Raw genomic sequence first — 25,541 nt, forward strand, 5'->3', positions numbered from 1 at the left:
GTCCTCCTGTTGTCTGAATCACCTGGAGCAGGCAGACCTGGACTTTGTTACAGGTAAATAATTACAGTTGTATCTGCCATAAATATCCACTTGAAGGGACTACTGCAAAAAAAATTGAGATTGTATCTCCAAGCAACTGTCAAATGGCTAGAATAAATTTAGAGGGCTTGAAATACTGATGTACACTTTCTATCATAGATATCTCTTGGTCTAGACTTTCAGGCTGCATTTTGACAGAAAACATAGGATGGCTGAGAAATTAGGGGCTCAGGACCAAAAAAAGATTACATGGTGTTGGCACTTGTTGCTTGTGTCTTCTTTACCTGTGGAACTAGCAAACAGGAAGTCATTGCTTCACTGTTGACCAGAAATATTAACAGGACATATCCTTTAGCATTTAAAACACTGAAGACAATAAATCTTGTATCAAGATGGTAAACATAGAGAAGTCACTGAGTAATGCTAAGCATAATATCTATACTTTCAGTGCTATAATAAATCTGACAAGGCCCTTTTACTTTTAACTGGAGTTGCTTCTGTGCAGACTGCAGATCAAAAGTTTCTTTGCCCCCCCACCCAAAAGAAAAAGAAATTCTGCAATCACCTGTTTTTCATTTTGCATATTCAGTGGACTATGGAACAACAGACAGTGAAATAATAAGCCTGTCTCTTTCAATGTGGGCAATATTTTCACAAGGCATTACTGATGAGAAAAATCTGTCACTCATTTATGAGACTAGTTAGGAAAATCCTTCTAACTTTGAATTCCCTCCAAACCAAAGTAGTATTATGGGGTTTGCAATTTAACTTGGGAAGTGGTTGAGTGAAAAGAATGGAGTTCAATTTGGGTCATCCCTTTATTGACTTCAATGACTCTACAATGACTTTCATCAGCTGAACATCTGACCTTAAGTATTTTAAAGGCTCATTCTTACCTGCACCAGTTGTCCCCCGCAAAAAAAAAGTTCTGAAAGCCAATTAGAAGTCTGCAGGCTACCTTGGAATGCATTACTGCTTCATGGCCTCCACATGGAAAACTTCAGATATGTAACAGATGCACAAGTACTGGATCTCTTAGATATAGGACAATCATTACAGGCAAGCCCATTTTCACCTGCTCCTGTGATGTATGTGTTGCCAGTTATACCTGTACCAAAGTTTTTCAAACTTGGTGCTTGAAGGTGGATGCTTATTTTAGGCTCTTTTTAAAAGGTGGCTAAATGTGGATCTAGGTGGCAAACATCATAATAGAATGCCTAGCTCTTACAGCACTTCTCATCAGTAGATCTCAGAGTTTTTTAAAGGAAACAAGTAGCATTATCCCTATTTGAAGAACAGGGAATCAAGTCAGAGAGAGGAAATGAATTGCCCAAGGGCACCTCAGAGGCCAGGGCAGAGCCAGGATTAGAGCTCACGTCTGCTAAGTCCCAGTCCCATGCTCTGTCGATTTGGTGCCAAATATGTTTTATTTTTTAAAGGAATTGGGATTTAATTGAATGCCAGTGGAGTTTCTTATGCTGACCTTCAAAATTAAGTGTATTCATAATGGAGGGAAGAGTTAATGATGGGAACTCTACCAACCCAGCAACTGCACAACCTGATTTGGTGTGCTCCTCTGCCTTTAACTTGCCAGTTGCCCTCTCTCCCCAGGTCATATCTTGTAATACTTAACTAACCAGGATGGGAAAAATCCTACTGCCTAGAAGCCCAGGATAAGCAGAAGTGCTATCTGAATGTGCCTGGTCCAACAGGAATAACTGGGGGGGGGAGGGCTGAGTGACATCAGAAGAAAGCATGCTCAGAGGGGTTCAGCGAAGAGAACTGAGTGCCCCAGAAGTATGTGAGAAGAGAAGGAGCCAAGAAGAGCAACAGAACTGAGCTACCAGTTCCAGGGGAGGAGACAGTCTGAGAAGAGGCTGAGCAAAGCAACAGAGATGAGCTGCCAGTGTGGCAGAGGGGAGATATCCTAACTGATAAAGGGGTGGGGAAATTGTGCAAGCTGAACCTTCAGTCTGGATATGTTGTCCGTCAGTGCTCTGATCAGAGATATTGGAGAGCATGGGGGAGAATCAGGTTCTGGGTTTCTGCTACAGTCAGGTAGCAAAGGGTATATTTGCCAGGAGGGCAAGCAGCAGTTTAAATTGGGTGAAAAATTGAGGCCATTTTTGAAAATTTGGCTACATCTGACTATATTCAGAATGTTTTTGAAACCCAGTGGTCACTATTTGTTAAGCGATTCCCCCACTCTGTGGCCAATCCAGAGGACATGAGTCTGGTACAGCCACAGTCCCTAGCTCTTAGCTGAAGATGTAGAGTCTCATGCTTTTAACTCTGATGGTCCCTGGTTCCATCTCCAAGGTGTTGGCTGTCACAGATTCAAACACACACAGTGAACCTACTGCCTGGCACAGAAAGACAAAGCTGCTATTTACCTCCACAAGGCAAACTCACATGAGTAAACTTACATCCCCTTCTTCACCACCACCACAAACTACTTGTCCTCACTTTCAAGGCCTTTACAGCTATCTCCGTTCCATCCATCATGTGTTATACTCTTGAAGTCGACCCTCACCTCCACTCTGATGACACCAGCCTTCATTGCCAAGTTTTCCCAACAATCGCATTTGCACTTCCTCCCATCCCCATCCCCGTTGCATGAAAGGAGCTCCCTGTAAACATCCACAAAGCCACTGCATTGTCCACCTTCTAATTCGTCCTGAAGAACTTCTCTGCTATGATGCCTAAAAAATGTGATTATTGTTAGACAGCTGGTATGATGTGACCTCTGTTTTCCACGCTGTTCATAATCATTTCACCTTTGATAACCTTGTGTTCTCTGCACCTCTGTTGTATCCACCTGTTTTTCATCTTATATTTAGAAAATAATCTCTTAGGGACAGAGACTGTGTCCCCAGCACAATGGGACTCTGATCCCTGATTGGCGCCCTGGGCATTACCACAATACAAGTAAATGTCATAGTCATTTGCACAAGTTTTTCCCAGTTTGGGCTGTGTTACAAGACTCACCATCTCAGTGCCCCTTCAAGGCACTACCTGGCATTGCAATTCTGCCTCAGTTTCCCCACTACAGTCTTCAGCCTACTCCAGCTGTAGAGGCACCTTAGCCCTTTAGCCAAGCCATTTTAGAGAGCTCCACCCCTTCCAAAGTCCTTTCGGTAAAATCCAACAAAAGCGCGACACAAAGGGACCTTCAGCCTAGCTCGGCTCAACATTCTGCCCTGTTTCTTGCAGGCCGGTACCACGCAGCAACGGGCTGCCTCGCCACTAGTTCCTGGACTCTAATCGTTTGCGTTAGGCCTGCTCTCCTCCCAGGGGCCTCTGTTCAGGTCATAGCCCTCGGCTGATGCACAGGTCAAGGCCAGCTTATTGCCACACATCAAAGCATCTTCTTTTTCGTCCTTTTGGTTTTGTGGCCTAGCAGACTCACTTTCTGAGGCTATAACCACCATGCACTGTACTTTGTATCTTGTTCATCACGAAGAGTCTCATACCTTTCCCTGCAATTCTTTAAGAATTGCAGAAGAGCTTTTTTGGGAGGGGGGGGGGGCATCTTTCTTGTATTCTTGATATTGCAAAGAAAATTGTACAGAAAACTCAGAGACCTTAAAGTAACAAAGATCTCCTTTCACTGGTACATTCTTTACCATCCCAGAGGATTAGATCTAATGTAAGATCTAGGAAACAAGTTCCACATAACCCATTTTTGTACCTATTAGTTAGAAATAAATTACTATTTAATGCACAATGCCCTGTTAGAAATCTAACTAGAGCCACACCGCTCTTCCTCTCAGGGCATTAACCCATCTGCTGGGTTTTTCTCCATTTAAGTCTTACACCTTGCCCAGGTGTAGTGGGATGGGGCTAATTGAAAAGGGTCTTTCAGGCCTAAAAGTGGCAGGCCCCCTTGTATACAGGCCGTAAAGGGCTGATCCAAAGTAATTGGAACAGGGGACGGGACCCTGGGTCTCCCACCTCCCGGATGGATGCCCTAACCACTGGATACATTCTCTCTCTTTCTGGCTCAATGATTAACTATTTATTCACAGTGGAACAGCTTCAACAGAGACTAGGAAACACCCCTCCATCAAAATATCCCATAGCTCAGTAGTTACAGCACTCTCCTGAGAGGGAGGAATTTAATCCTGGTCTCCCATATCCCAGGCAAGTGCTCTAACCACTGGACAGCAGCTCTGCCAGCAGCCAAATTTTGAATGGGCCTCTGAGCACACCCACCAGATTGGGCCCCGCATGCATGTTAGGCAGACGAACCCCTGTCATTCCCCGTTCATGGATCACTCTGGGGCTTAGGTGAGAGATAGTCTAGACTCTAGATGCCTGGAAACCTGAGGCAGCAGAGCATGTTCAGAGGTAGAAACTTAGGCACCAATAGAACTTTTGCCCTGAAAGTTTAGATGCCGAGTGAGTTTGGGTGTCTACAGTGTTCCGCAGATCTCAGAACTTAGGTGCGCTAAGTACCTTTTTGGATGTACGTCTTAGCCTCTTTCTTTTTTGGAAAAATCGGAATAGTCATTTGCTCTAGGATTATACAAAAGTCTAGTAACATTGTTACTGTAAAAAAAACTGTATGGGAAAAAATGTATGGAAGTACTTTTAAACCTTGGAATTGAGCTTCACATGTTGTTTGGGTCGCATTCATCTGTAACTATCACATGAGGAAAAGCATCCACAATAGGTCCGATTCCCCACGCTGTTACAGTGGTATAAACTAGTGTAACTTGGTTAAGTAACACTGGTGCAATCCTGGGGTAGCAAAGTGGAGAAGCAGGCCCAGAAGCTATTTGCCATAGAATAAGAAGACAAAGATTCATTCCCCTCCTATTCCCAGCAATGAGGCTTATGGATTCAGTTACCAGTGAAAAATCCATTTTAAAACATTGCAAATGCCAGAGCAATGTTTGTTTCAATTCAATTTCTCTCGATTTTTTAGTTTTAAAAAGTTAATAATATATTTATGAGACCTCAGAGGACTAAACCATGGGAGTAAATTAACAGACTTAATTCCTAAAGACAGGGGGGAGGAAGCCCCTGTCAAAAACTCCAGCTGATGTGGGCAAATTTGCAAATGTCAATAGGTTAGAAAGTTTAAACTGCCTGAGGGTGACATGTTAGCATTGTGGACTTACACTAAGTTTTAAACAAACACTAGGTTTTAAACAAACAAAAACACTTAAAACTATGATTTTGACAACATAAAAGACACATGAATGCAAAGTTTGTTTGCAAAAGAGGAAGAACATTCATCATAGTATGGATCCAGCTAAGGACAAAGGTCCTTTTTCATGTAACAGCACAAACGTTGAGTGTCCCTAGAATGTTTGTCCTTAATTGGAAATTTCCAAATTGCTTATGACTGTGTTTCAATGAGTCTTTGAATTTCCTTAATTAAAACATCCATCTGATTGACAATTCTGAGCTATGCATCCACCTTCCCTCCACTTGCTGCTGTATATTTTAAAGCTAAGGATGAAAAAGATGCCCATGGAGCTCTCTGACTCCACACCAGTTTGATACATATACAAGCCAAAAGCTCTTCAGTGGATTTTTCTAAGAGACCAAGAGAGGGTTGTTCATGCACATATGCAATTAGTGGGGTGGGATCTCCTGTTCTGTATATTCATTAGCATATCTCTGGGCTCCAGCAAGTACAGTATGAATAGCGAAGTGCACATCACTTTATGATTTAGGAACAAATGAAAATTAAATAGCCTAGTCTATTACATACAACTGTCTGTTGATTCACTAATGAGCCTAATAAGGTGCAGCCTGTTGACAGATTTTTTGAGGTTTCTTTGCTTCACCTAAGACAATTAGCTTTCTTAAAGGTTTACTCTGGGTTTCTGAAGTCCTCCACTATCAGTGAGAGGAGCTCTGGAATTAACCATCCTTTCACTTAGTGAAAATGAAGCCGTAAACAAAGAGAACCTTATCCTAGATACAGCGACCTTCTTTGCTTTGCTGGCTTGACTCCTTACACATCTAACCCTTTGATTTTAGAGCTCTTGCTCCCATCACATTCCTATTTATTTTTTCCATTACCTCTCCTTTCTGGCAATAATTACCATGTGGGCACTTTGGGAAGATGGGATGTATGATTTGAGCCCAAGAGACTATATCCATTCATTATTTGAGTGCAAAGTTGGTCCCCAAAGTGGTTCTCTGCCATGGTGGCCTGAAGTACTATCCTGGTTTCACCAGGATTTCCACCTTTTTGCATAACCAAAACCCCCACACCCAAATGTATATCCATCCCAAGCAGGTCAGAAGAGTGTAAGAACAGTTGGCTCCATGAAGTCCACTAGGCTATGGAGAGCTAGTTTACCTGGAAAATGCTTAGATAGTACAGTGATGGGTACTGTACAAAAATCTTAGGATAATAAATAGACTTACAGCCTTAGGTTATACATAAAAATATCTAGCCTAATATTCCACACAATAAGACAGACAGGCACTAGCATATGCCTTGAGTGGGGATGTAAGTAATAATGCTCCTGTCTGTTTTTCTTTATTCCAACAGTTAGGTATGTGGCATAGTCCTAGGTTGGATGGCAACCACTTATTTGCTTAAGTTTCCAGTTCAGCAAGAAGAGGTTTTACTGGGGGGGAGAAGGGGGAGAACTAGGTACTGGAGAGGTTTTTCCATGCATTGAATTCAGTTGTTGTTTCTCAGATTTTGAAGACACAATTCCCTTGCCCCTCTCACAAGAAGGTGAGGCTTAAGCAGAACACTCTGTGCACACATGACTTTCATTAAACCTACCATGCCACTGTTAAAAAGTCCAGCACAGCAGTAGGACATAACTGTATCCTATGACTCTCTAGATGGGCAGCTGTATTATAATAACGATCTGCAGCAGAATAATGATGATAATAGTTCTTCGAACGTACACCGTACTTTCATCCATAGATCCCCAAGTGCTTTACAAAGCTGAGTAGCATCATTTAATAGATGTGGAAGATGTATAGAGCAGTGGTGGGCAACCTGCGGCCCGCAGGTTGCCCACCACTGATATAGAGTATTGAGGAGACTTCCTAAGGTCATAGAGAGTCAGTAGCAGAGCTGGGACTAGAACCCAGGTGTCCCATTTCCCAAGACGGTGCTCATTTCATTAGATCACAGCTATCCCAACAGGGTGTGTGGGGCGGGAGGGAGAATTGTTTTTTGTAAGCTAATAAATATGGGAGGCAACGTGGCCTAGCAGATAGAGCACTAACCGGGGACTCATGAGACGTCAGTTCTGTTCTTGGCTTGGCCACTAGCCTTCTAGGTGACTTTGGGCAAAGTCACTTCACCTCCCAGTGCCTCATTTCCCCTACCTCTGCCCATCTGAAAATGAAATAACGATGCTTCTCTCCTTTGAAAAGCACTTTAAGACTTACTGATGAAGAGTGCTATATGAGAGCTAGGGTATTAAAGGAATGTTTAAGCCAGTGGTCACCATCTGATCTACTCAAAGTCTCTGTGATAGTGTGCTTGGAGGGGCAGGTGGTGTAGTGGTTAGCACATCTGACCTCCAACCGCTTGTCTCACTGACAGGGGTGCAGTAGCAGTGCCCAGTTCGTGTCCCCAGACGAGGAGCCTTTGGGCCTCCCCCTGCATCTGGGTCTTTGCCCTTAAGTGGGACATGGTAGGGGGACCAAGGCCCTTCCTCTTCACCCTTTGGGAAGTAAAATCAGCAGGTTCCTCCCCATCTCGAACCTAAATCTGCCACCCTGGGCTGCTTCCTACCTCTATGCTCCTTCAGTCCGGGGCATGTCCCTTATTGTCCAAATAGCCAATAGCTTCCAAAGGAGCAGGGTCCTGCAAGACCTACTTCTTCTTAAAGTGAGTGGAGAAGGCACTACCAAGGGCCTGACCTGCTATGTAGTCTTCTGGCTGGTATCCTTCTTTCCTACAGTCTGCCTACCACCCCTTCCCTGATATTTTGAGCACCTTTTAACCCACTGCTGCAGCTGGAGCATGCTCAGTAGGCCCGTACGGGCAGGGCTACATAGGCCCAGTATTGCTTTTTAACCGCTTCAGGCACAGTATGGGGTTTGTATACCCCACCACAGACTTGTAATGTTCTTGTTTACTAAGTTAGCAAATGCATATGTAGTATGCTTTATTTTCAGCCTTTCTCCTTTTTATGTGTATATATCATGTTTTCATTACACCGCCGATAAAACTGAGTTATTGTTTTCACTGCCATAAAACTGCCATGAAGTCATTTTAAGCTATTTGGCAAATTGCCTTGGATCAGCCCAATCCATGTTGAATTGATCTTCACTCCTTGCATCTCCAACTTTTACAACAACTTTACCATCTCAATTAGAAAGTAAGTTTGGAACATTTTCACGTTAGCACCATCACATATTGCACACTGTAGAGTAACATGCAATGGCTCAAAGGCTTGAATCAGGCTAGCGTAGTCAATATAGTTTTTGGCAAAAGAGGCTGGGAAACCATTTTTTGGCTGGACGCTAAAAATGATAAAAATAGATTCTGATTTTACAGTCTCTGTGACAAACTAGCTGCCAAGAAATCTCACAAAAAGCTGAAAGGGAACAAACAGCAGAAAGGTGAAGTGAGCTGGAAAGAGAATTTTTTTTGTCCCCAGTAAGACTTAAGTTCACCATCTTTTGAGGTCTGCAAAATCTTATATCATTGCATGAGGTTTGTAGTGTATAATGGCAACTAACAAGTCAGCTCACTTAAAACCACCAAGCCTTTTCCAGGGGTTTTCTGTGAGATCAACACATTTAATTCAGATTCACTTATGGAGCTTATACAGCCCTATAAAATAACCCGCTCTCCTGAATCACCTCTTACCAACAAGATATGGTTTTATTCTATTGCCTATGATTTCATTATCTCATTTTTGTCACTTGATCTCATTTTTTTCCTTGGGGTTCTAAAGGATTTAACAATGAATGATAAGAATAAAATTATCAGCACAAAAATAGACAATAATTAAATGTCAGTCATCTCTATGACAGAGCAAATGCAATTCTGTATCTCACTGTTTTTGGTGCTGACTAGTGTAATACTCATTAAGTATTTTTACCCTTAGTGCTGATAGTTTTGCAGTTATTTCCAACAGATGAAATCCATTCCGCTTACCTACCATTCATTCTTCCTCTTTTGCAAATAAGTTTTTCCAGTGAAAGATTAGCATCATTGGAAGCTAGAATTTCAAATGGGATTGTTTATGCACCAAAGAGTAAGTATTAACAGCCAAAAATGTATTCACATTATGACTGTTTTGTGATGATTACAATATGAATTGTTACTTCTATATTTAAAAAAATAAATATCCCTCATATTATATTCACCAGGATGATAAACCTATTGCATTCTTCTTCAAACATCTTATTAATAATCCACATGAAAATATAAGAATTAGCGTAACACTAATTTCCCACATCCCATGAGGAAGAGGTGGAAAGAGACAGCTTTTGCCTCAGCCGCAGGCAACTAAAAGCACTGGATTTGCACATAAAACTAGTTTTCTTCTTGCTGATGGTGAGAAGAACATTTCAAGAAATAAATTAAGCAATCATAGTCTGCGGTAGACAATCTCTATCTGTAGACTCCTTGTGAGTTATGGGGTCATCTCGTACTTGTGAAAATATCTCACATATCACACTCTCCATGCATCTATACACTGTTGACTACACCCGTGTGTGCAACTGGAGCAATGTAACTCAAGCTAATCAGGATTCTATAGAACAGAGCATGACAATTTGGAAAATAGTCATACTTCAAGAATGTCATGAGCAGAAATAGGTAAAACCGATGGAAAAATTCTGAAAAAAAACTGTTCTGTTTTGAAAATATTTGAAATGAGCTGTTGTTTAGAATTGTACTTCAATACTATTTGTAAAGGAGGCAAGAGAAAAATTAGACAAATTTGAAAAAAACCCCACCTGTTTTAACATTTTAGAAACCTTCAATTAATTTCTAGCAGATGAAAATAGAGATGTCACTGTCCTTTCCCCTCTCTGCCTGCCTCCTGCCTTTCTTTACTTAGTTTTGTTTTTGTTTTTGTTTTTTATTTTTTACTGCTCTCCTCTTATTTCTGTTTAAAAAACAATATATAAATAAAAAAGGTAAAACACCTCAAAAATTAATTTTTAAAAAAAATTATTTGGTCAACCCAAAACAATTCCCCTCCCCCATGATTTTTCAGTTTGGCCAGCGAACTGAAAACAAATCAGTTATTCACACAGCTCTAGAAATGAACTCACTCAAAATGTCAGTCAGCAAAAGATTAGTTCCTATAACTCTTCTTCTCACTTCCTTGGCCATTTTTCACCCTCCCATGTCCCTTTATCTCCTTTCTCATTTTTTCGTTCATTTTCTTTCCCTAGTCTAACCATCCATAAGAAGCTGTTTAGCACAACACAATGTCCCTCGGCCCACGTTGCTTCCCACAGACCCCCATAGACCTGGAACAGCAAACCGGAGCCAGTGGGAGCTGCAATCGGCCGAATCTGCGGACATTGCAGGTAAAGAAACCGTCCGGGCCCACCAGTGGATTTCCCTGACGGGCCATGTGCCAAAGGTTGCCAATCCCTGCTACAGGTAAATCATCCAGATAAAGGAACTGTAATGGGGTCTACAAACCCCATGCTGAGTATGGACATGGGAGGGGGGTGTGCACGGGAGGAGAGTCTCTCCTGTAAATCAGGAGACAAGGGGAGTTACATTGGTGTAAAACTCTTGTGGAAAAAGAATCAGACCTACTATCAATGGCAACATTAGACAGCTTTTCTTTCAAGTCATTTTAGCATTCCTTCTCTTCATTAAACTGTTTACCATGTAAAGATGCATATGAGGGCAGCATAGCTTTCTTATAAAGCTTTTCACTTCAGAGGTAAAAAGGTTGCCTGTTAAACCAAGGGAGGATGGTCTTATGGCAAAGTCACCACACTGCTACTGAGGAAAGCTGGGTTCAACTCCTACCTCTGTCACAGATGTCCTGTTTGACCTTGGGGCAAGTCACACAGTCACTCTGTGTCTCAGTCCCCCCATCCGCAAAATGGGGATTATGACACTTCCTTTCTCTCCTACTTTGCCTGTCTTGTCTACTTAGACTGTAAGCTTTTGGGTGAGGGACTATGTGTTGCTACTATGTGTACGTACAATACCTAGCACGAAAGGGCTCTGATCTTGGTCGTGTCCTCCCAGTGCTACTACAGTATAAATAATCATAAGATGAGCATGCAATGTGTGTAATCTATATTTGCAAAACAGTATGTAAATTCACTGTGTTATATTTATCTTTAAAACAACAGCAGCAGTTTCTAGAATGACCTTCAGTGAGGTATGGGTGGAGCAAAGTAGATGCTATGAAAGGTGGAGTGCTAACATATAATATAATTACAGAAGGGGAGCAGTATACTTCATATATCAAATTTGCATTCTTCAGCTCCTCATTCCATTAAAACCTGTACAGATGCGGCTTTCATGGAGGATATTTTGCAATCACATGCAAATTCCTCCTCTCTCAAGAAAAGCTTTATGTAAACTGCCTATTTGGCCTTTGTTAGTCATGCTACAAAGATTTAAAAGCTCTGAAGATTGTCTTAACTAAAAAGACCCACAAGAACAACAATACAGTTTTTTTCCAGTCACTGATCAGGCTTTTAAGGGGTAACTAATGATGTGAATTTTAAAAAGCAAAAAGGCAACAAGAAAATATTTAATAGCACAACTAACAGCACAACATACCTTCTGCAGAAACCTGTCTGCTCTACTTTCCTTTTATCAATATTCTCAAGAAAGTAAATTTGTCACTGTACAGTTCAGAATCTCTCAAAGATCTACTTTAATGTTTCACGCTACGTTTGCAAAACAAGAGTAATAAAAATAATGACACCATTATTACTCTTCCCTCTTTGTTTTCAGTTCATCACTTGCATATTTGAATAATGAATTATATTCACATTATCTCTACACTCTTGCTCTTGACTTCCTCTGCTGGCTGAAAGTAAAGCTATTATCCAGTTGTCAGCTCTGAAGAGCCATTCAACATAGCAGCCAATGATCCTGACATGTAGATATACTACTGTGCAAAATTATCTGGAGTACAATTTCAAGCTATATAAGAGAAAATTACCAGTCAGTGTGGAAATGAATCTTCAGCTGAGGTGAAATATTAAAAATTTAATCAAGGCCACTTTAGAACATAAATAAGTAGACAACAGGATTGGTTGTGAATTAAACTCAAAAGGCTAATTAATGTTATTGTATCTTCCTGATTGACTTAAAGTCTATTAAATCACTATTTTATTGTTTGAATCTCTGAGCCCTTATAGGAGAAATAGAACTTTGTTCTACTAAGAGGGCGCTGTTCATTCTCGGGTCTGCAGCTCCTGCCTGAATTTCATTAAGACTCATTCCACTGACCGATACTTTGCACATGTAATTTCCCAGTTAATGTGATGATTATTCATACTGAGTGATTTAAAGAGCTCTTTTATTAAGTGTCATGTTAAGTTACAAACAAGTAACATAAAACAAAACTCCATGTGGTTTGCCCAGATACAAATAATAATTGCACCCCTAAATGTAATTAGGTGACACTAGAGCTTCAGATAGAGATAGACTATCAGGACGGCGAGTACAGTCAGTTGCATTTAACAGAAAATGTCCCCAAGGGTACCAACTCTTCTTTTATTACAGAGCACTGTGTTATGCAAGCAACGGAGGTTGGGAGCAGATAAAGGGTGAAAAGGCATCCCTTAGGAGAGCTGAGCCTTCAGCAGGAGATGAAATAAAGAGGTATTAAGAAGATAGGGAACATCAGAGCAAGCTCCTGTGCTTGTTTAAAAGAAATAGCCAAAGGGGACAAGGGGCTGTTGACAACTGGGTTCTCTCTCTCTCTCTTTCATTTCCAGAACCAATAGGGAATGTTTGGATGGGCCTCTAACACAATGGTCTGTATTCCTTTCCTAACAAACAATAATGAACTCCAGTCCTCTATATGCACATCATTATGCTCAGGACCAGACTTACGACTTTGGGGCATACAAATAAGAGGATTCTTGAGGGCAACAACAACTACTGTTATGTATAGAAAAAGATTGTGGTAGCGGGAGTTGGGATCAGCTCTAGCCTCCTTTCACAGGCAAAATGGAACCCATCTGCTTTTGCTGGGGTCCAGGGATGGGGGACCACTGCTTAAAATGGGTTCCAATGGCCAGCTACCCACATAAGCTGTGAGACCTGGAGGGGTGTGGGTTTGTTCTGGTAATTTTAACTCTTTAAAATATTAGACAATTAAATATCAAAGTACCCCTCTGGGGTATCTCAGTATTGGAACCTCCATTTTATAAATGGGGACATGTAGGCAGAAAGGTTGAGTGGTTTGATTCAGCTCACAGAAGGAGTCAGAATTAGAACACTCCAAGAGCCTAAAGCTACAGCCTGCAAATCTGCAGACATCTGCTTTATATTCGTGGTGCACATGCAGTTGTATTGTTTATCATCTTTGCAGATCATGGATCAGATGCAGATCCAAATTTTTGGATCCATGAAGGGCTCTAACAGTGAGATAGGGTACTGGGGTGTGTGTGGATGCAGATATGTATGAAAGGTGAAGTGCGGATCAGGAGTCGGATGGGGATCGGATGTGGATCCAAATTTTGGTATCTGCACAGGGATCTACCTATAGTTCTCAGACCTGTGCTTATTCAATTAGCCCATGTTGCCTCTCACTCTAATGAACTGCCAAAGACCATATTTCTGTCCAGCAGAAAACAAGCTTAGAGCAACCCTAGTAACATCAGACGCTCACAGCTACAAAATCAGTCTCAGGCTATTCACAAAAATGTAAAGGTCTGAGTCCATCCATGTCCGAAGGCCTGTCCTGGGGGTGAACAATGAATGATCTGTAACTTTCAGAGAAAAATGACAAAGTGACAGACTTCTACCGCCAGCACTCACGTTGCATTTCCAATGCTACTTTCACATGGGGAAGAACAAGAAATTTACCTTCCATAAAATGAAAGCAAAGGGAATCCTTCATATTTTTAAGTCCCTACAATCAGGGAGTGGGCCACTAATACAGACGTTATGGGCGCCAAAGGCTAGGTCTGCTTATTTTGTAAAGGTTTCTTGAACAAAAAGCCATAGTGTATGTGTGGGGGCAGAGGTGGTGGAATAGGGGGAGAAATGGAAGGGACAGTCAGAACGAGCGTGCAGATTAACACAGAAAGCAAAATCCAGGAGAATTACCTTGTGACCATTATTGTTATTTTTTATACCTATATAGATTCCCTGCTCAGAAGTCCTCAAAATCCACAGAAAGACCAGTCCAACAAGAGGATTTAGGAGCGTAACAATGGAAGAGGAACGATGGTCTGGAAGTTAGAGTGCTAGCCTAGGATTTAAGAGGTCTGGATTTGAGTCCCTGCTTTACCGCAGACTTCCTGTGTGATCTTCAGCATGTCACTTAGCCCAAGAACCTCAAAGGAATTCAGGTACCCAACTCCCATTGATCTACTACTAAAATCAGTGTGAGTTAGGTACCTAACTCCCTTTGAGGATCTGGGCCTAAATCTCTCTGCACCTTAGTTCCCAATCTGTAAATTGAAGGTAACAGCACTTCCTTATCTCATAGGGGTGTTGTGAGGATAACTACATTAAAGATTGCGAGGCGCTCAGGTAATGGGGGGCATAGAAATTCCATATATAGGATGGAGAAAGGGGTAGGACAAAAGCAATTATGATCAGATTAGACTGTCTTCTTACCTAACACCTCATTTACAAAATCCAAGAAATTAAAAGCAAGGATATTAATAATTAAGGGCATTACACTGCCCACATAAGCAGATGCTATTTGTAACAAACATAAATCCTGCTCCCTCAGCTCCAAACACAGAGGGTTCTACCTCTTGAACTAAAGGAAGATCATTGTTCACCGTCACCTACAGAAATATCTTTATGTTCCTTCTAAGCTGTGATCAGTCAATGGGAAGCTCACATAAGCAATCTGACAGGTTTCAGAGTAGCAGCCGTGTTAGTCTGTATTCGCAAAAAGAAAAGGAGTACTTGTGGCACCTTAGAGACTAACCAATTTATTTGAGCATAAGCTTTCGTGAGCTACAGCTCACTTCATCGGATGCATAAAGTGGAAAATGCAGTGAGGATTTTTTATACACGCAGACCATGAAAAAATGGGTGTTTAAGAAAGAAAACCTTTTGAAGTGATTAACACCCATTTTTTCATGGTCTGTGTGTATAAAAAATCCTCACTGCATTTTCCACTTTATGCATCCGATGAAGTGAGCTGTAGCTCACGAAAGCTTATGCTCAAATAAATTGGTTAGTCTCTAAGGTGCCACAAGTCCTCCTTTTCTATAAGCAATCTGTTCACACATGCATATAGTGCCAGCTCCCATTGAAGTCAATGACAAAAACTTCCATTCCTATGTGAGTAAAATTGGGACCATAATTCCTTGGATTCCAAATTGTCCACAAGAAATACTGTAACTCACTTTCCTTAACTACAACTCATTTTCTTCAACTACAACTGAAATGTGAGGTTCAAGAATGTTTCGCTATATGGAAAGCTTTAAGTCAGGGAGTGGCAACCTTTGGCATGTGGCCTGCCAGGGTAAGATCCATGGTGGGCCGGGCCAGTTTGTTTACCTGCCGCATCTCTAGGTTTGGCAGATTGCAGGTCCCACTGGCTGCGGTTCACCACTCCAGTCCAATGGGGGCTGCGGGAAGCGGTGGCCAGCACATCCCTTGGCCCGCGCCACTTCCCACAGCCCCCACTGGCCTGGAGCAGCGAACCACTGCCAGTGGGAGCTGCGATTGGCCAAACTGCGGATGCAGCAGGTAAACAAACCGGCTCGGCCTGCCAAGGGGCTTTCCCCCCCCTGCCCTGCACCCCAGCAGCAGGAGTTTGGGTATGTGGGATGGCTCAGGGCTGGGGGTTGGTGTGCAGGGAGGTGCTTACCTGGGGTGGGCGCCCTGGAAGGGCGACAGGAGCTCTCCTCCCTCAGCTCCTAGCTCCATATGCTGCCTCTGCCGGCAGGCGCCACCCCCGCAGCTCCCATTGGCCGCAGTTCCTAGCCAATGGGAGCTGCAGAACCAGAGCCTGGGGCAGAGCGGAGGCAACACATGGAGCTCAGGAGCCGGGTAGGGAGCCTGCCCCAGCCCCGCCAACTCTCCCCCCCAACACTCGCAGCACCCCCAAGGCCACCCCCTCCAAGCTCCCACAGTGCCCCCCAGGCCGTCCCGTCCCCCCCGAGTTGTCCCCCACAAGTTTTAGTCAGGGATATATAGTAAAAGTCACAGGCCATGAATTTTTGTTTGCCCATGACCTGTCCATGACTTTTACTAAAAATACTCGTGACTAAAATGTAGCCTTATCAATAACTTCAGAACAATTTAATATTTTTCCAACTCCTGTGATACTTATATGGCCCACACAATCAAGGTATCTGAGCATCTTACCAGAAACATTCTCTATTTCTTTTTACAGCTGGCCAAGAAACATCTTTTATTTTCCATGAAAAAAAATTGTGAATTTTTCAGGTTTTCATAGTAAAACTCTATTGCTTTGAAAATAAATATCGCAACATTCAGGCCAAACCAGTTCTCCAAACCAAAGTTATAGGGAACTTATAGGCTGGTTTGAAACCTCAAGTATGGAAGATGAAATGGGCAAAACTCCCATTGCCTTCAATGAGACCAGGATTTTACACAGAGAGAGTCTACTGTTTCCCTATAATTAGACATAGTCGTCAACCAAAACCCTAAGTCTAAGCCTCCTCTCCTCCAAACTATGGTGAAATCTAGGGTTTAAATCTGGGTTTGAAGATTGGGCTCATCTCTAACAGAGAGAATTTCCATTCCTTGTATATTGTTTGTGATTGTTAATATTAAATCATTTTTCCTTTGCTTCTATATCATACACAGTGGAAATATGTTCCAAACTCAGAGTGCTCCTGTCTCCTCGCTGGCTCTGGCTGGACACACACTAATACACCACGAACTAAAAAAGTGCCTCCTGGTTTCATACTGTGCTCTGAAGTGACATGAGCTCTCCGAGAGTTGGGGTTGCTAGCTAATTCAGATGGCAGAACCTTTCAGTCATATTGAGTACTATCACATTTCAAGTTTATACTAGACATCTATGACTCTTACCAGCACAATATAGCTTGATTTTAACCTCCATTACGGTGATGGTGTGTTTCTTTAAGGCCACCATACTACTGCTAGTGTAAATTTCTGCAAGAGCTGTTAGATTGCACATGATGTTATCTGCTATAGCTTTGCATATGAACGGTATTAAATTTATTCTTGTGGGTATGAGTCTGGATTTGCCTTCTGCAAGACAGACATGTTATGTGTCTGACTATAGTTTCCAATTAATAACATTGTACGCAGCATTTTATGCTATCCTATACTCATCATGTCCTATATTTGTAGCACATTTGTGCATCTCTGGACTGATATCATCTGCTACCTAGAACAACAGGGCTCTCTCAAACCATATCTGATTGCTCTGGTTACATGTGCTCTGCAATGTATAGGATCTCCAAGGAATATACAAGCTTTAACCACATCTAGGCAAACATTGCATCTTCTTATCCAGAGCTTCACTAAAGTCACATTTGCTGCTGTTCTCATCACAAAGTCACCTAGCATGTTTTTGTGCTGCTCTGCAGGACAGTAGTTTTTAGTGCATCTTTTCACTTTGTGCATTTTTTATATACACTATAGGGGAGGATATAGCACTAAGAAACTGCATAATTAAAACATAATGGGTAAGCACTTTAGGAAAGAGGACAAATTAACCTCTGTCATCACATTTTTATCCAAAATGGACATTTTTTCATTCTGCAGTGAGGTTTATTCAGCAAATACATGGATCTGCAGTGGTGACATGCAGCATCTGCGCAGCTATCAAATAATCAATCATGAGGCCTTCATATATTTCCTGCTTAAAGCTCACAATGTATTCAGATTGCTCCATTTTGCTCAATGGAACAAAAGGTGTTAGCCGCAGGAGAGTATACAAAGCCAAATCATCCCCTCCATGCCAAAGCCACTGGACAGGCTTGGGACAGAAATACTCTATGGAGGATGAGGGGAAAAGAGGAATTGTCCTCCAGCAGAGCATGCATAAGTGTGTATGACAGAGTGTCCTGGATCCACTGGCCTTGCCTGTGCATCTCTCAGCCCGCACATACCCACACAGGTGAGGAGCTGGAGGTCTCTCACAGAGCTGTTCTCCATGGCATACAGGAGGTTACAAAGCCTCTGCACTGGATCAAGGAACCCTCAACTCTCCTTACTCATACAGAATTTTCCTGCCAGTTCTGCACTCAGGCTCCTTCCTGTCACCATAGATAGTGCCAAATGCAAATAAAATCACAGCTGCTATAAAGATCACATTATGCAAATTTAGGTTCCTCCCTTTTCAGATTCCTTCCTTTTATTTCTTCTTTCCTTAAACCGCTGTGCTTGCCCCAGATGGAAAAGATTTATTGTGCTTTATTTGGCCCTTAAACAAAAAACAAGATACAACAGGTCAAACAGCCTCTGGATTAAAATATGAGCTGCTGGTTAAAGTAACCAGCATAGGGCTTCTGGATTAGAAAGCCACAGCAGTTCTTCCAAGGTTGCCCCTCTCCCGCAGTGACAGCTATATAATGCTGAAACACGGGGGGATTAAATCAGAGGATGCACTGATGATGTCTTAACTTGGGGTGGGGTCTTTCCATTGTGGAAAGTTACCATGTGGCCTGATTGTGTCTCCCTGGTTTGACAGCTCTACTTTGGTGCTCAGAAATGGGCACATTAGGCTGCAGATCTCTCTTCTTGCAGCCCGGCCACAACAAATGGAATTCTTCCCTTTCATGACAGCCTGGGGAGTCCAGGCAATCAGGGCAATAGAGAAGGGTTGAGCAGTGTAATCCTCACTCTCACATGAACATACTTTTAAAGGTCTAAAAATAAGGTCATGCCATGACGGAGTTGGTGATAACGGACGAGTAGGGACTCCTGCATTGAAGGATGCTGCATATAGGAGATAGTGAGCTCATTTATGTGGGCTCTCAGACCTCTGTTCCATCATCGTTAGAGCTGGCCAGGAAACAGTTTTTGTTTTTGCAAAATATTGAGGAAGATAAAAGAGTTTTTGTTTTTATCCAAAAATTTCTTCCAAAGGTTTTGGATTTCTGTTGAGAAATTGAAAAAAATTGTTTTTCAGCTAAATTGTTTTGGTTTTCATTTGCCAAGACACCCAAAATGTTTAATTTTGGGGGTTTGGGATTTTGTCAACACCCCACCCCCCAAACAAAAATAAAGTTGCCAAAAGCACACACATCATGTGGAAATGTCAATTTTGATGAAAAGGCCATGTTTGTTAAAAAAACAAAACAGCCTTTTGAATGAAAAACATGAGCAGCTCTATCTACTGCTCTCCAGTGTTGGGATGTTTTTTGTTTGGCCTTACACAGCAATCCTGGCTGTGTCTCCCTGAATTTGAGACCTTGTCCCATGTCCAGTGGTTCATTTGTAATGAAAGAGATGCTGGGGCTATGAATTTTTTTTACATTCAGAACTGATGCAGCATGTCCAGAGGTGCCAGGGCTATGAACTACCAAGCCTAGAGATGCCAGGGCTTAGCCCCAGCTAGCCCTGGAACAAATTAAGCACTGCCGACCTCCAAAACCTAGAATTCAGCAGATAGTTTCTGCTAGATAAATCCTTTAATTGCTGTAGGAATCTACAGTGCCCAATCTTTCTATTCCCCTAAAAATAAGGAGGAAATCTGATGTACAATGAATTAAAAATAGTCAACAACCATCTAAAGTAGATTGTGCAACATGCTGTATATACACATAGTAAGAGAGAGACCCTGCTCCAAAGAGTAACATCTACAAAGGATGGGAGAAATAAAGGATTATTAGCACCATTTTACAGATGAGGAATTGGGGGCATAAAGATTAAGTGACTGCCCCATGATTGCACAGGAAGTCTGTAGGAGAGTTGAGAATTAAATCCAGATCATCTTGAGCCCCAGTCCAGTACTTGACCACAAGCCCTATTGCCCCTCTCCTACTGAAGATTTTTCTCATAGATGCCATCAAATATGACATTGAGCACAGAAGTCCAGAAGCTATTCACTTTTACACTTACATGCGGATATAGAGACACACTACAAAACATCTACTTAATATATTAAGCAACACCATCCTCATCTGGTGTAAATCAGCATAGTTCATTTACACCAGCTGAGGATTTTGCAGCATATAATTTTTTTTTAAAACTATAGCAGAACGAATAAATCAGTTACTTATCAAATAACAGAATCAGTGCCATTTCAGTTAGGAAGTGGTTTATGATTTTGTTTTAAAATATTTTGTGTATAAATGCAACACAGTGGGACACACGTGCACGTTACATGTTACACATACATGCAAAATACAGTATACATATATATATATATTTTTTTCCTTAGCTCACCACAAATTATTGTGACAAACTAGATGTTAGTCCTTTCTGAATTAATCCTATTTGAATTGCACCAGTGTCATTCTCACTATACACCAGTACCATTAGGCTATACAATTTATGAACATTCAGAATTAATCCACAAATATATACTAATTCACACTGACCTTTTTTCAAGCTGAGGCCTTTTTAGCACTCACAGTAGGTTTAACTTTGCCCTACCGAGTGTTATTACAAAGCAGTCAATGGCTGTCCGTAATTACATAATGCAAATGACATTTGCTTTTTTGTTTGAGCTTATTCCCTCAGATGTTTCCTTCTTTTATCACACTCTTCACACATCTGTGTCCCTGAAACAGCATTGTAAACTCCGCCTCTTTTGGTCCCCAAGTTCCTCTTTCTGTCTTCTCTGACTGTCATACAGACACAGCGAGCAGTTTGGACTAGCATTGCTATGACATATCCCTCTGACATCAGTTATGTTGCCAGCTGGTAGGAACAGGTGTACACTGATTTTACCATCAAATGGCAACACACATTTGGCTCCCTACCAACGCACAGGCATGAAAAACCTGTTCTCTTATCATTCTTTTGAGATTGATGGACTGTTCTTTGACACAGCATCCAATGAGTGTTTCAATTCCTGGATTGTTTTGCGTAGTTTAGAATTATTCAACAGAAGTCTCCAAGAACTTCCTGTTAGTGGAGCTGAATTGTTCATTTTTTCCCTCCCTTTCTTGATCGAGTTAAAATAAAAATATTTACATCAGCTGAAAGTGTACTAACTTCCAGCTGTCATGAAACACACATTCAATTCATACCTACTTTTGGAAACTAATTTGTGCAAAATATGCAGTCCCATTTAGAAAATTCCCCTAAAAAAACAAAGGCTAGAATTACTGCATTAATGTCATGCACCAACATCTGATACTCTTATGTATATATCATTACAGAAAAATCAACATCTAGCATATATATCAATAGTTGCATGTGGCTAGGGATATGCTGACTAGTCCTATTAGTGAAAACACACCACAGGTAAGATATATGTTGATCCACTCGTTTGCTAGTTGATGTTCTGAATCTTTCAGCTGTCACTAACACACAACTACATTTCAAACATATGAGAGCTCAGTTCTGCCCTAAGTTACCATCTTTGGGGTAGGCAGAGTCTTTTTGTTCTGTGTTTATACAGCGCCTAACACAAGGTGGGTCCTGGTCCATGACTAGGGCTCCTAGGCAACTTCCCCACAAATAATAAATAAAATAATAATAACAATAATTAATTAATAATGAGTGAAACTTCCATTTAAGTCAGTTTTCCAATATATTGAAGTCAATGGGAGCTGTCCATGTGTCTCGCTGATAGCATAATTTGGCCTGTGACCTGTACTTTATGAGCCATTGGTTATTCTTATTAAAAAAGCTACACTTCCTTACTAAGACAGAGGTATTACCTTGTTATTGTGTCCCACAATAAACACTAGACACTTTTTTTTTGGCCAACTGATCTGAAGGTTAACTGCTGCAAGTCACAAGTAAGATAATCAAGCTGGTAAGATAATGTTGTTATAGTGTAACATAAGCTGAAAAGTGGTGGCACAAAAAGGAATTAACACATAGGCACACCAGCTATTCCTATTCTTACATTTCTCTTCCTAGCAGGATCTTTTTTATTCTTTTAATACAGCTGTACTTTTAAATTAAAACTTTCCACGGAATCCTTAAAATAATTTTCACAGAACAAACCCACAAAAACCATTTATTAATTTCAACAACTATAAATTAACCTTCATAAAAGATGTTCACATTAAAGGGTGTGTTTGCGTGTATTTAAGCCGCTGTACTGATGTGCAGGATAATGAGGCTGGTGCCATGGTAACTACTGTGTTGTTGTTTTTTACTTGAACGGCAGACTTACAGTAGTGTGGAAATCTACCTACCTCCTTGTTTTGTACAATATACTAAGACTTTGTCCCAAGGAAAAACAATGAATTACATCCTTTTAGCCCAGGCTGACTTGACAGGTATATTTTGTAGATACAGGACAGTACAATTCATGTGAAAAATCTTTAAAATCTTGGCTCAACATATACACCTCTACAATAATTTAATTTGGGATCAGTTTACATTTATTCCCTTTTTTTTTTAAGCGTAAGGCATTAACGACTGTGTAGCATCTTTGAACATAGGTTCTGCTTTGAAACAGCTTACACTGGACAAATATCTACATGCCAGTAGGAAATATATATAATAATGCCACAAAGAAGATTCCCCCCCCAAAATTAGTTAATCAGGATGCAATACTAGTTATTTTAAGCTTTATAAAGGAGTTCTTTACATAATAGAGTGGCTGTTTTGTGCAGCTCATATGATAAAATTCTCACCAGTCTTAAAATGACAGATGTAATATTACCTTTAATAAGTGTCTACCGATGCATGCAAATTGAATTAAATAGTGGGAGTACAAATTTGTCCGATAATTAAGATAAAAATTCATGTCAGCTTAAACCCTGGTGTGTATTAGTAACCCTGTATACTACTTTTTTTCTCTGTTCTCTGCCAATTATTTTAAGTGTCGAATTCTTGATTACTGTAATACAGGCTTAAAAGAAGTTAAAAAAATGATCTATGAAGATTATTAAACAAACAATAGACTTCTTTTAAAAGCATCTTCAATATGAGCAAATTATTTCCATCATTTGAAAAATCAGATAGTCTTACAAGTTGTTCCAAGCTCCAAATACCATACATTTTTATAATTTCTAGCACATTTTAAATATAGATGTATGCATGCAGTGATAAGCAGATTTGCTAGCCATGCTTTAGACTCATAAGAATTTTCCACTATGATTTTTAATCTTAAAAAGTTGCATTTTAAGCTATCAATAATGGAGAAAGTTGGAGCTGGAAACTGACAATATCATTATTTAAGGAGATTTTCATCATTTTAGGCAAATCATTCTGTAGCGGAACATAATTTTTTATCTAAGTATTTTTGCTGGTTGTTTGGTGGTGGTGGTGATTGTAGTTTGTCAGCCACAAATGTGCTTTGAAACTGACGGACTCAAGTTTAAAAGTAAGACGTGGCACAGTGTGCACTTTATAGATGGGACAAAAATGGAACTTCATTTCTAAGCCCCTTTGATTTTGGTTTTTTGAGGAAGCAGAGGTGGAACCGCATGTGAAATTCCCAGATCCCACACCGTGTCTATGGTCTGAGTTTTAGGTTGGATCCAGAAATGAAAAAGGACCTATTTTCCAGTTCAGATGCAGAAGAAATATCACAAGAAGAATCTCCATCATGACATTTTAACCAAGTTGGTGGAAGTCTGGTGAAATCAGCTAATCTTCCAGGAGTTTCTACCTTTGGGGTTGAAATATAAGAACAGCTTACAAGATTTGTGCACTGTCCAGTTGAAATCTTAGCACTACCTGAATCTTGAATGCAGACCCTCTATCCTAAATCCATATGATTTATTTACAGTGTCTTGGATGGCTTCTTTAGTATAGAGTGGCAGGGGATTGTACTTTTGGGATGGTTGGTGTGGTTTCAGTGTCAGAATACACACTATACGCCACCAATGAATTATTTTTAAACCTTTAACAAAAGTGTCAGTTATCCACAATGTTCATTAGTCATTCAAGTTCAATAGGTGGTTAAAAAAAAAACCTAACAAAAAATTAAAATAGTCTGCCTGAAACAGTCTTCCTGTAAATCCCTTCCCTGCTCATTTGCTCAGCTTTCACTCTCTTGTCATTATTTGTCTCGTTCTCTGGTTAGCATAGAAATTTCCGGGCTAGACAGGATAGGGATTTCTAAAGGAGAAAATAAGACCTTGAAAAAAAATGAAAAATAAATAAATGCAATAAAAATACTTGTTAAAAATTACATTAAAAATCCACCCCACTCTATGTCCACCTTTATTAATAGTAAATAATAATAATTATTCATTATTAAATAGTTATTATTTAATATTTATTATTGTTAGTTATTATTAAATAATAATAATTGCAATAGCTCTTAGGAGCCCTAGTCGCAGACTCAGGTGCTACATGATGCACAAACACAGAACAAAATCTGTGGCAAACTCTTAAAAATACAAATAATAAAATAAACAGACTCCCTCAATTATCTGCAGATAACACAACCCCAGCAGCACCATCAATAAAGTAATAAATCAAGACAAAGTCATCACGACAGAGAAACAGAAATGGTACATTCTCCTTTTTCTTCCTTTGAAGATCCCATTTAAATAAGGAGCGAAGAAATACACTTTCCTTCAAACTCAAAAATGTTCATGGGGATTTAATTCTATGTTTTTAACTCAAGCTTCTTCAACATCTTCAATTTTCAGTTCCAAAGGTTAATATAGTTATGAACTTAAAAAAAAAGAATTATAATGGAAATTGTTTTGTAACCATAACTATTTTGCAACCATAAGTAGATTTGAAACCAAGAAGTATGGTTTAGTGGTTAGGGCAGTAACTTGGGACATCTGGTTCAAGTCCTTGCTCTAGGTAAGCTCAACTACATCACTCAGGGCTGTGAAAGATTTCACACTCCATGCAACGTAGTTAAGGTGACCTAAGCCCTGGTGTAGTCACTGCTAGGTTGATGGAAGAATTCTTCCATCAACCTAATTACTGCCTCTTGGAGTGGTGGATTTACTATAGCTACAGAAGAACCCCGTCTGTTGCTGTAGTAAGTGTCTGCAGCTGTGCAATGGTAGTGTTTCTCGTGTAACCATACCTGTCATCTCTCTGTGCCTCAGTTTCCCATCTGTAAATTGAGAGAGAATATTACTTTCCTACCTCACAGGGGAGTTGTGAGGATAAATGTATTAAAGTTTGTGGTAGAGCTGTGAAAATTTTTCCAAATCAAGACACACACAAAAGGTAAGCTTTCTTTAAATCAGTGCCTATCAATAACAGTGTTCACTCCGCCTTCGTTATAACACCGCACTTGGCAAGCATTTTAAGCATTATAAAGAGTTACACTGTATAATAAGCGTGATTACAGAGCTGAATGTATTTA

The 25,541-nt window shown here is 40.6% G+C and overlaps 1 protein-coding gene across 3 annotated transcripts in view; it reads right to left on the reverse strand.

Annotated features, from left to right (window-relative positions):
• Positions 1–20,913, reverse strand: part of MARCO (macrophage receptor with collagenous structure) — a 334,342-nt gene extending 313,429 nt beyond the window's left edge. For all 3 annotated transcript variants that reach the window (XM_073305239.1, XM_073305235.1, XM_073305238.1), the window contains exon 1: positions 20,671–20,913. The gene's annotated coding sequence lies outside the window, so the exon portion shown is untranslated. The remainder of the gene's footprint in view (positions 1–20,670) is intronic.
• Positions 20,914–25,541: the final 4,628 nt, after the last annotated feature.

This window comes from Lepidochelys kempii, chromosome 11 (genome assembly GCF_965140265.1).
Source record: "Lepidochelys kempii isolate rLepKem1 chromosome 11, rLepKem1.hap2, whole genome shotgun sequence".
NCBI classification, from domain to species: domain Eukaryota; kingdom Metazoa; phylum Chordata; order Testudines; family Cheloniidae; genus Lepidochelys; species Lepidochelys kempii.